The following is a 12001-nucleotide window of genomic DNA, read 5'->3' as shown; positions in this document are numbered from 1 at the left end:
CTTAGCACCATGCTCACATTGAGCTTCTTGTCTTTTCATATTTTCCATATTATGCACGATTTACAGGTTTGCTTGTTTTCTCTCGGCCTTCCGAGGCACTGCTTCGGGGTGCTATTTGTTATCCGGGCGTAGCCTGTCTGCATCGGCTGTGTACGTGCGCACGGGTGGTGCGCCACTTCCCGTCTCACCGTAGCCTCTGAGATGCTACAGTCTCTTGGCTTGCTATGGCATCCCTCATAAGCTGAGTTCCTATCTCGTAACAATTAGGTGCGATTTACCGAGCAGTGGCCATTATTCTAAACCATTTATTCAGATCTGGCCTGCCGTATCTCCCCTTAATTTGTTTCCCTGTCTGAAGTTTGATTTTTGGCCTAATAGTTTTAATATTGATGCAATGCTCAACTGTTATGTGGTATTTTATTATTTTTCCAGTCAGTATCTTGAATATGCCCAAGAGCCTTCCCTGATTAAGCAAATATGTTTTCACAGTTATGGTATTCACTTTGGCCAGCATTATAAGAAATTTATTTTTTTGTTTATTTATATTGAACCTATTTTTGTGCTGTTTACCTGTAAATCTGAATTTATGGTGGTAAGACAGAGTAAGGGAAGTCAGGAGAAATGTCTTTTTTCCAGGTGGCCTTCTTTGATTGATCAAATATTTTTTTCTTCAGAGTTATGTGATTCAGCTTTGACCAGTGCTATAAAAATTATTTTTTTGTTTATTTGTATTGAACCTATTTGTGTGTTATTTAGCTACAAATCTGAACTGAAGAGTTTTCATTTTCAATGTATGTGTGAAAAATGCTCTATATTTATGCTGGCAATATGGAATAAGAGAATACAGAAGAAATGTGTTTTTTGCCAGGCAGATGCATTATAAGGCTTATATGTGCAATAAAATATTGTTGGACTCTTGTGAAGTAAAAAATGACCTGTAATAAGTCGACTGTTTCTTTCCCATGTTCGTTTAGTTGTTGCTTTATTCTGGGGCGTCCACTGACATTTCAGTGAATTGTCTTGTTACTGGACAGGACCCACATAACTAGTTTATGCACTGTGTTGTCTTTTAATGTGTGCAACCACAGGTATGGTACAAGTGTTGCTGTGGGAACTGTTCAAAATACAATATCTCATAAATGACTAGCACTAGAATTCTGCAACAATCATCACTGACACTCTAATTTACCCAATTTTTATTTTGTTAGTGTCAATAGGCTTTGTTTTGTTTAAAACGTGTATGTTTGCACAAAAATACACTTTCTGATTATTATTACAATCTGAACAACTGACAGTAGGTAAGGAACAACTGACAATTGTTATGGAACAAACGATCAGTGGTAGTAAAGGAAATAAAGAGGGTGAAACGTGATAACTGCAGCAAAGTCTGTGCATGAACTCAGTGTATGCATTTGACAGCTCATGCAGCAGGGTGTGTGATGACAGGAAGGTGGTTGTGGAACTGGTTAGTGTGGCTTTCCATCTGGTACAACAACGTATCAACATGACATCATTCGAGTGCTTACGATCGTGGTTGAGCTGTCAGATGGTTCAAAACCAGTCAAAGTGTCGCTACTGGGACCACAGTAATGTGTGTTTCCAAAAGTGTTATCTCGTGACTAAAAAAGGCCGCTGAAGCTGGAAATGCTATGTGAAAGCCTGCTGGAGGCTGCAGACCTGCCACTACTCCACAAGAGGATCGAAATGTGCTACTGTTTAAAAATATAAGCAATTGTTCTCTTGTTATAAAGTGACTTCAGTGTCTCTTAAGGGAATTTCTTCCATTAGTATACATTTTGGGTAACTTTATACATATAGAAAATAAAATTGCCTTCACCCTGCCCGTGACCTTGGGTATTCACATAAAAGAGTGTAATTACACCTACACTCAGAAGCCGTGAATTTTCAATGTGGATAATCAATTAACTGTGTTCGATACATTATCCACCTACCTATAATTTTAATTATTTAATGTGGAAATCGATTACATAAATTCGTAATTGTATGAAATGCCAAAGAACGATTTATAAATCCACCTCGCAGGGCGCTGCAAGCGACAGAGGCTGGTAGCGTTTCAATACAGTCTGGCTCTTTTATCTCCTGATAACAGGAGACAGCGACAGCGACTGCCCAAAGCTACTGGATGTTGTGCCAGACCCTCGCTGGCCGATTAAAAATTATTCTCTCTACCTTCCGTTGTTATTATTAATATAATTATGGATGTTGTGTGTCAAGGACTCTGAGCAGCACCTGGTGCTTACATCAATGGTTTCTGTTCTGGCGGACGTACACAAAAGGTACGATACTAGAAAATATGTATTGCACTCTTTGGCAGTGGAGGCTGACATTTTCAGTAATGAGTTGAAAAAAAAGAAAGGGCTCTGAGCACTATGCGACTTAACATCTGAGGTCATCAGTCCCCTAGAACTTAGAACTACTTAAACCTAAGTAACCTAAGGACATCACACACAAGGATGTCCTGCGACCGCAGCAGTCGCCCGGTTCCAGACTGAAGCGCCTAGAACCTCTAGGCCACACCAGCCGACATGAGTTGCAGATGCCAGTTGTGTGCGTTGTGTGCAGAGGCTCAGTGCGTTGGTAAAATATTCTTACCCCGTAACCAGCAGAAACGGATGCCACATGATGGACAGGTACAAGCGCCCTCACTACAATAGAATCCTGTTCTTGAAACACCAGCGGCAAAGCTGTGCGATATCGGCGCCTACACATAACTGCAAGCAGGCTCCATCATGTCTAAAATTACGTCACTAACGATATGAATATTCGTTTGTAACTGGCTGAAGTAAGTAAAAGAATGTAGCTTTCGGCTATAAATATTAGTCTGAGACTTGCTATCAGCAACCCCAGCAACGCTGATGGAATCAACAGAGATGAAATGTTATGATGGAAATAATGACCCATCAGGGGCTAACAAGTGGCCCCAATTTGACTCCAGCTGTCCTACAGGTGTGGTGATTGTTTTGTGTGTTTCACTTGTTTGTGTGTTGTCATTATAGTGGCATCCTGAGTATTAATTTCTTCTCCATCTGTCCCAGATGTGATGGACATGTGCAGACTTGGAGATACATGTGCAGCAACTATTCCATGACCTGGCAAGATGATAATGCAATCATCGCACCAGCCTGATTCATCTATGAAGAATTCAGAACATCTAGAAACACCACTGTGGTATGGACTGATGACAGCTGCTCATTTGTCAGTGCACCTGTGCCCTGTACCTTCTTTTCTAGATTCACTCTGGCAGGATATCATGTTACATCACTACAAATAATGATGGGGGCTTATTTGGGTGCCTCTAATTTAGAAGGAGAGTGAACTACTACAGAGGCCTGCGTATATCATTTTTTTTGTATTTACGCATGTAATTAATATATTTTCCTCCTGTCTGGAGGGGATTATGTGTGGCAGACTTGCACCTAAAACAGCAGCTGACCTGAGTATGATGTGTGCATTACCCGAGCCCAGTTCGTTGATGAAGCATTCACAATGCCTACAGATACCACCACAGATTGGTCTATCAACAACATCATCATCAATGTGACATGGGCTGATGACATCAGCTCGCGCACTGATGTAACCACACTGTGGTCCATCTCGTCATCCTCGTGAAGGACTAGTATGGCATCAGACACCACTATGACATCACTCTGCACCCAGCACTAGCAGTACGCTTGCCAGCTCTGTTATCGATCACCAAGTAAGCCCTGCAGCTACATTGGACTACTAAGCGTTTGCTGCTCTTTTGGGGACAGGATTGCACAAGACCAGATTGATAACTTAAGTGCAGGCTACTGAGATCCTGTCACTTTTCTCTACGTTTGTCAAGGCATTTTGGAGAACATTCTCCCTGAAATTGTGCGCGACCTATGGTATCCTGCCATTGACTGTAACACAGTTCTCTCCTGTGAATTCACGCAGCCTTCAAAAGAGGGCAGTTATGTCAATGTGGAGAAGAGGATGGTCCAGATTTGGGAGAACTGATGTGATATTGGGGGCATATTGAACCATAGAGTGGTTTCGAACTTTTGCCAGCAGTTTCATACCCAGCCATTTCAACAACATGCAGGAAAGAGGGTTAGGTAGAGCACTCAAGTGTGTACTCCATCTCGATATACACTAAAATGACAAAAGTCGTGAGATACATCATAATATTGTGTCAGACCTCATTTTGTCTGGTGTAGTGCAGCAACTCGACATGGCATGGACTCAACAAGTTGTTGGAAATCTGCTGCAGAATTACTGAGCCATGCTGCTTCTATAGCCATTCACAGCTGTGAAAGTGTCCCTAGTGCAGGAGTTTGTACACAAACTGACTACCCAATTATGTACCATGTCAGAAGATCAGGGTGGAAGATCATTCACATCGAATTGTTCAGAATATTCTTCCAGCAAGGCACGAACAATTGTGGCTTGCTGGCATGGCGCATTGTCAGGCATAAAAATTCCATCACTCTTTGGAAACATGATGCCCATAAATGGCTGCACATGGTATCCAAGTAGTTAAGCTGGGCCAGAGGACCTAGTCCGTTCTATGTAAACACAACCCACACCATTATGGTGTCACCACCAACTAGCACAGTGACTGTTCACAACTTAGGTCCATGGCAGTAGTGGGATGATGGGGCTCCTGATGCACTTTTGGTATTAAATTTATATAAAATGAATTGATCAATTTATTAAACCCACGCTCAGATGATGATGTCATGGGTTCTCCCCAGCTGATACATGGGTCTTCCTCAGGGAAACCCCAGACCCCACCCCACACCTCCCCACCCTCTCCCTCCTCTCCCTCCGCTCTGCCCCTCTTCCTGTGATGTAATCCAAGATGGCAGACTGGGAAAAAATAGCAGGAAATTCTCTCAGTCTATGTTAAGCTGCTGGACTGAGAGGACCACATGCTCCCCTTCCCACTCCCTATCTTGAAGTGCTGGGAAATTGAAATTTTGGTGGAAAACTCAAATTTGTTGGCAGGTCCAGGTCCAGAGACCAACTGACTTAGTTCACAACACCATCACCAGAGAACACTGCTGGCCCTCGCCATCCCCATCCCCACCCCCAACATCTCCTCATCCCCACCCCAAATCTCCAACCCCCAAGTAGGTGGAGTGTGTGGAGATGCAGAGAGGGCAAGACACCATGGTAAAGGTGCAGAAATGGACTGGGGGTAGAGAGAATAGAAGACACCAGGGGGTGGGGGTGATAGAGTCTTTAGACAATGTAGAGGGTGCATATGTGTTTGAGGAAAAGTAGAAGTTCTGAGAAGGGAATGAGGTCATACAGGATCTGCATGGGGGATAGGAGGTGGATGTGGAAGGCAAGGCAGAGTGCATTGTGTTCAGCAATTTGGAGGGCTTTATAAACTTTGGGTAGGGCGAAAATCCTGGACTGCTGGCATAACAAAGGATTGGGAAGATCAAGTATTTGTAGGTGTGAAGTATGATGGAAGGATGAAGTCAACTGGCTGGTGTGGCCGTGCGGTTCTAGGCGCTTCAGTTTGGAACCACGTGACCACTACGGTCGCAGCTTCGAATCCTGCCTAAGGTATGGATGTGTGTGCTGTCCTTAGGTTTGTTAGGTATAAGTAGTTCTAAGTTGTAGGGGACTGATGACCACAGATGTTAAGTCCCATAGTGCTCAGAGAGGATGAAGTCCCCATGTGCACCCAGATAGGAATTTCACGAGGCAGAGTCTGTTTTGGGCTTAGTGTTGGATTTTAAGGAGATGGTTAATCAAGATGAGGTGACAGTCGAGGGGGAGGCCAAGGTATTACAGGGTAGGAGTGAGGTGGATAGAACAACCAGAAATGATGAAGTAAAACTCGCGGAGCAGGAATGAGTGGATGGTACAACATATGATAATTGTCTGGACCTTGGAAGGGTTGATGCAATGGAGCTATTGGTTACACCATGCAGTGAAGTGGCCAACGTGTATTTGAAGGGTACATTGGGACCGTTGAACAGCAGGATAAAGGGCTAGGAAGAGAGTGTCATCAACAAACTGGAGGAGGTGAACAGGCGGGATAGGTTTGTGAATATTGGCAGTATACAGGAGATAAGGAGATAGAGGAGAGGAGAAAGGATGGAGCCTTGGGGCACACTGGCGGTGGGATAGAAAGTACAGGATTTGGTATTGTGGATAGTGACATAGAAGGGATGATGGTAGAGGAAGGAAGCAACGAGGTTTATGAAATTGATGGGAAAAGTGTAGGTATGGGGTTTAAAGAGGAGCTCGGGATGCAAGACCCAGCCGTAGGCATTCTGGAGGCCGAGGGAAACAAAGATAGTGGAGCAACAGGAGTTACATTGGAGGGAAAGACGATAGTTAAGGTTGAGGAGCTAGTCAACACCTGAGAAGCCACACTGGGTAAGGGGAAGGAGGTGGTGCTGGTTATGGTGGTGATGAATACTGCAGAAGAGGATAGACTTGAACACTTTACTCAACAGGGAGGTGAGCAGATGGGGCGATAGGAAGAGGTGTCAGAAGGGGATTTGTTGGGTTTATGGAACAGCAAGATATGGCAAGTGTTCCACATTTCAGGGCAAAAGCCAGTGGAGAGGAAGACATTATACAGGGGAGTAAGGGCAGCATTGGATTTGGAGCGGAGGATGAGTTTGTTGTTGTGTGCAGTAATGGGAGTGTTTATGACTGAAGGGGGTAACTGATCCAAGTACCAGAAACTGGGGGCGAGTGGTGGGACAGATATATCAGTGTGTTCATGGACTGTGGGGAAGAGGGACTAATCAAAATGGGGACCTTAGGGAATGGAAAAGACCTCAGAGAGGTCATGGTTAGCCTTAGTGAGGTTGTCAGGGCAGGGGCAATTGTCATGGGGAAGAGGGTAATGTGGGGCAGGATGGCTACCAGTAAGGCGGTGGAAGGCAGACTAGACACCAGTACTTGGAAGAGTTGACAGGGAGCATGGGATTGAGGCGTGTAATTGTCTCGCATGAGTTCCGGTGTTTCTTTGCCATGAGAAGGTTTCAGATGTGTTGCGCAAATTGCCGGTTGCAGAGGAGTGTATTATGGTTTATGATGTCGAGGAAGGAACACAGAGCCTGTGGGATTCATGGAGAAGAAGGACAGCCTGTTGAGGAAGAGTAGGGCGGTGAGGGAGGATGATGTTGGTAGGAATGTGAGCTCCATGGTGGCTGTGATAGTCTTCTGGAGGAAAAAACAGGCACGGGTGAAGTCAGCGGCATGGTGAAAGGTAAGGGGGTGGCTTTTGAGCTGTGAAGCAATGGATTTCCGATAGGCATCCCAGTCTGCACAGTGGTAGTCATGGACATATGTTGGCGGGGCAGCAGAAGGAGGGGGCCGAAGGGGGGCGATGGGCTGAGGAGATGGTGAGAAGGACTAGGAGGTGGTTCCTACCAATGGGGTCGAAGATATCCAAGGCGATACAATCGAGAAGGACGGGGGAAGCCAGGACAACATCCGAGGTGCAGTTACATTCAGAGCGGGTGTGCTGTAGGAGGGTAACAACGTCATTGATGGCACTGTGAAAGGGTGGCAGGGTCACCGGTGTGGATGTTGAGGTCTGTGGAAATCACATAGGTGGAGAAGTTGTGGTCAACATGGGAGATGAAGTCGTAGGGGAGGGGAGCTGCAGGATGGACATAGTTAGTCACACAGGTGGTGGTAAGGGAGGGAAAAAGATGCTGAGGAGAGTGTGTTCAGTCGGGTCACTGAGCAGGGGTTGTGGCTGGACAGGGATGTGCTTGAGGTGGCCAATAGTGACCCCACCTCATGCAAGGGGAAGGGGGTTGTCAGTGCAGTGAAGAAGATAGGGAAGAAGTACAGACAGTATGGTGACGTTGGAGGAAGGTTTTGTTAAGGATGAAGAAGTCGACCTGGTGCTGGGACAGGGTACGAATGAAGAGCAATTTGTTGGCAGGGAGGGAGTGAATGTTTAGATATAGGAGACGATACTTTTGGTGTGCCAGGAGGAGGGAGGTGTTGTAGGAGTGGAGAGATACACTTAAATTAGAGTGTCTAGGTGGGTGAACGTGACGTGGACTTGGTTGTGGGAGTATGTGGTGTAGGTATTCAAATGGAAGACAGAGCGAACAGCAAGGGGGATCTGCTGAAGGGTGTGGTGGCGTTAGAAGGGGTGGGTATTCTGTATGACGATGGCCAGAAACCAGATGATGTTTTTGGACATAGTGGAGGGGGGCCTGAGGGAATTTTTGGGGTGGATGGGCTGGTCAGTGGGGTGAACGGGAACAGTGAGCTCGGGGTTGGTTTGAGGGGGTTTGGTTTTGTATTTGGAGGAGTAGGTGGGGTGGGGCTCGTTGCAGGTGTTGCAGGAAGGAGGAGTGGAAAGATTGGGACAATTTTTGAGGAAGTGGGAGGCTTTACAGTGGGTTCAGGTGGGGGGTATTTTTGCAGTTTTGGGTGAGGTGGTCGTCGCAGAGGAGACAGCACTGGCAGCAGTAGGATTGAGGGGGGAATGGGAAGGGTCAAAAAGGGAGGTGATGCTTGAAAATCAGGGCTCCCTGAGTTAATAGGTGATTGATGGAGGAGCAGACTCTGTGAATATACGCATCAGGAAGGTAGGCCTGGAACTGTTGTAGAAATGGTGGGCTGTGCGGATTTCCAGGGCAGATTAGGCATTCAGTTCCGCCAAGATCTCCGTCTCTGTGAACACAGAGCTAAGTTTTGTGATCACAGTGGTGAGTGTTGGTGGACGACAGGGAGTTGTGGCTGATGGGGAGAGGAGGAGGTAGGGAAAGGTGTGAGGGACGCATGTGGGCCAAAGGTGATGCAGGGAAGTTTCCGGCTGAGATCAGTGTGGAAAGAGGGAGGGGGGATTTGATAAGGACAGTCTCTGCCTGGAATAAGCTGAGCAGTGGGGCTATTGAGGATGTTGTTATGATTTTGAGGGTGTGGGCATCAAGGAATTTAAGATCGGGTTTGGAAAGGATGAAAGCATACAGGGTGGCAGCTGGGGGTGTGGGAGGAAGGGTGGTGTCCATGTGAATATCAGAAAGAACAGGGGGGTGGTGGTTTTTTGGGGGAGGGAGTGGAAGTGAGGTCATCACTTGGGCATTTGGGGTGTTTTTTGGTGGGGGTACCCTGGGCAGGGGGATGAGAAACTGGTTGGATTGGGAGGTTGTGGGAGGCAGGCTCTTTGTGTTAGGTGGAGGCACGTTGAATGGAGGGTGGGTGCCCTGTGGTGGTGACTGTGGTTTGGCGGGCAGTGACTCTGGTGGAGGAAGCAGGAGTAGTCGTAGCAAGAGGGCAAGTGGGAGGTGGTGGAAAGTCTTCACGATGGGTGGTAGTGCAGGATCAGAAGCATGAGCAAGAGTGGGAGCAGGAGGAGGAGGTGGAGGAGGAGGAGGAGGAGGAGGAGGAGGAGTAGGAGCAGCATACAGGTGGGGATACAGGGTGGGGAGGAGATAGAAGTGGATGAGACTGTGAGGAGAGGAGGTGGAGTAGCCAGGGGAAACCCGGAGGAGGCACTCCGGGAGGTAACAGTGGGTGCAGGTGAAGGGGAGGTGTGTATGATGGTGGTAGTGGGGGTGTCCATGATGGATTGTGCTGTCTGATGGCGATGGGTGTTTCCAAAGTGGAGAAAGAGAACAAATAGTGGGAGGTGGCGGTGGCAGCAGCAGTGGCGATAATTGTGACCACCAGTGGCGGAAGGTGTAGGGACGACGTTGGATGGCGATAATGGGGGGGAGGGAGAGGAGGTCTTCCAAAACTTCGATTACGTGTTGAGAGTAGCCCAGGCAGCAGACTCTTCCGATTTGGAAGGTGTGGAACTCCAAATGAAGGAATGTCCCATTGTGTGCTGTATTGAAGTCTCATTCCCCTGCCCCTCACAGACAGGTGAGGGCTGGAAATGTCGCAATCCACCACTTTTCAGCTGAGTGGCATACAAATAATAAAAGTACAAACTTATAAATAAAAAAGGGAGGAAAAACAGGGATATAAAAACACAGTAAATGGAGATAATGGAAGTTAAAACATTCACTAACATGGGGACATTAATTGGGGAAAAGTTAAAAAAGACGACACACATATAAAATAACACACTCGGTGATGTTTGATGCACTTAAAAGACACTGAATTTAGACCACTAGTAAAAAGTCGGCCCCAGCATAAAAACACAAAAAGCAAGAGACACTGAAAAAACCACTGTAAGAGACAGAGCACACATGAAGACCTGCTGAGGGACAGGGGGCTTGAAAGGAGTGAAAAAGAGGGGTGAGGAAAGTGCAAGGGGGGGGGGTGGAGGCTGGACAGGGTACAAGAAAAAGGAGAAAAGGGTGGTGGGGGATGCACCAAGAGGCAGGAGACGGTTGGTGAGGGATATGAAGAGAGAGGGCAAGGCACGAGAGAGCGCAGAGTCACAGAAGGGGGGGGAGGGGGCACAGCATAAGGGGCTGTGTAGGATGGAGGAAAACTGCTCAGGGAAAGGGAAGAGGGGGGGAGAGGGAGCCCTGAGGAGGAGCAGGAGGTGGAGGAGGGGAAAGGTGGGGATAGAGTCGGTAGGAGGGGTAGATGAGAGGGCTCAGCTCATCATCCGAAAGTGATAGGTGCTGGAAGTTGTGTTGGGAAAGGAGGTGGAGGGTGTGAAGATGGAGAGAGGCAGGACACAACGATAAAGGCGCAGCAACAGGCTGCGGGTGGATAGGAAGGGGGACACCAGGTCACAGAGGATGCATGTGGGGGATGGAAGGCGGATATGGAAGGCAAGGCAGAGTTCATGGTGTTCTAGTATTTGGTGGGCTTTATAGAATCTGGGAGATGTGGAAAACCAGTCAACGCTGGTATAACAAAAGGATGGGGCAGATGAAGGATTTATAGGTGTGGAGGATGGTGGAAGGATGCAGTCCCCATATCCGGCCAGAGAGAAGTTTCAGGAGGCAGAGCCTATAGAGCATATTTTGGGCTTTGTGTTGGATTGTAAGGAGATGGCTAGTCCAGGTGAAGTGACGGTCAAGGGTGAAAACAGATCCAAGACTGGGATGAGCATAATGATATTTCCCAGTTCCTAAGTCATATAAGGAGTTGCAATTGTTTTTGGGACTTTATGGGAAATTTATGTGGGGGTGGGGTGGGGGGTTAACTGATATAGTGCAAACAGTGATGCAGCTGTTGAAGACAGGCATGAAACTACTTTGAATGGATGATTGTCAGGCTGAATTTGAAGCCTTGAGAGAAATTTTAATGCCAAGACAACCATTAACTTTTCGAGAGTTTCAGAAGGAGTTTATACTATTGTGTGCTGCACCTAACCACACTTTGGGGTGTGTGCTAAGTCAAGAGGTCAATGGTGAGGAGAATCCTGTGGCATATGCATCAAGACACCTTAACAGAGCAGAAAAAAACAATTGTTCAACAGAAAAAGAGATGTTTAGCCTCATGCATAGGGTCACTTTTTTGGGAGTTAATGTATTGCAAGAAATTTAAAGTAATAATTGACAATGATGCTGTGAAATAGTTATTGGGGTTAAAGGATCCATCCAACAGATCGACAAGATAGGTATTAAGACTCAGTGAGTTTTATTACGAAGTAGTGCTGACAGTGACTGCAAACCATGCAGGACGCAACTGCAGCTCAGCATGTGTGACTGTCGTGTAAAATAACTGGGTTAGGGCCATGGCTAGTGGTGGTGGGTAATTGAAGAGAGTACTGACAAAGGAAACTCCCCATTGCAACCCCCTCAGATTTAGTGGTAAAATGGACCTGCGGATAGCCCATCAAAAATAGAATAGAGATCAAACATGAAAACAGGAAGAAAGTGTGCTGAATTGTGAAAAAAGAAACATGATGGAAACAGTGAAGGGCCCAAGCTCCATATGTGCTACATAGAGTGAATTGCAAGAGCCATGGAGTTGTGGTTGTGTGGTCACAGTGTTGGACTGCAAAGCAGGAGATCTATGCTGAAATCTCTGTTTTCCCCCTCCCTCCCTCCACCCTTACCACCCTCCTGGTGCCCTTTCCTGTTCATCTTCTGTAGTCTTGGCTTTC

The sequence above is a fragment of the Schistocerca gregaria genome, chromosome X (genome assembly GCF_023897955.1).
Source record: "Schistocerca gregaria isolate iqSchGreg1 chromosome X, iqSchGreg1.2, whole genome shotgun sequence".
Lineage (NCBI taxonomy): Eukaryota > Metazoa > Arthropoda > Insecta > Orthoptera > Acrididae > Schistocerca > Schistocerca gregaria.
Note: the sequence above shows the minus strand (reverse complement) of the source record.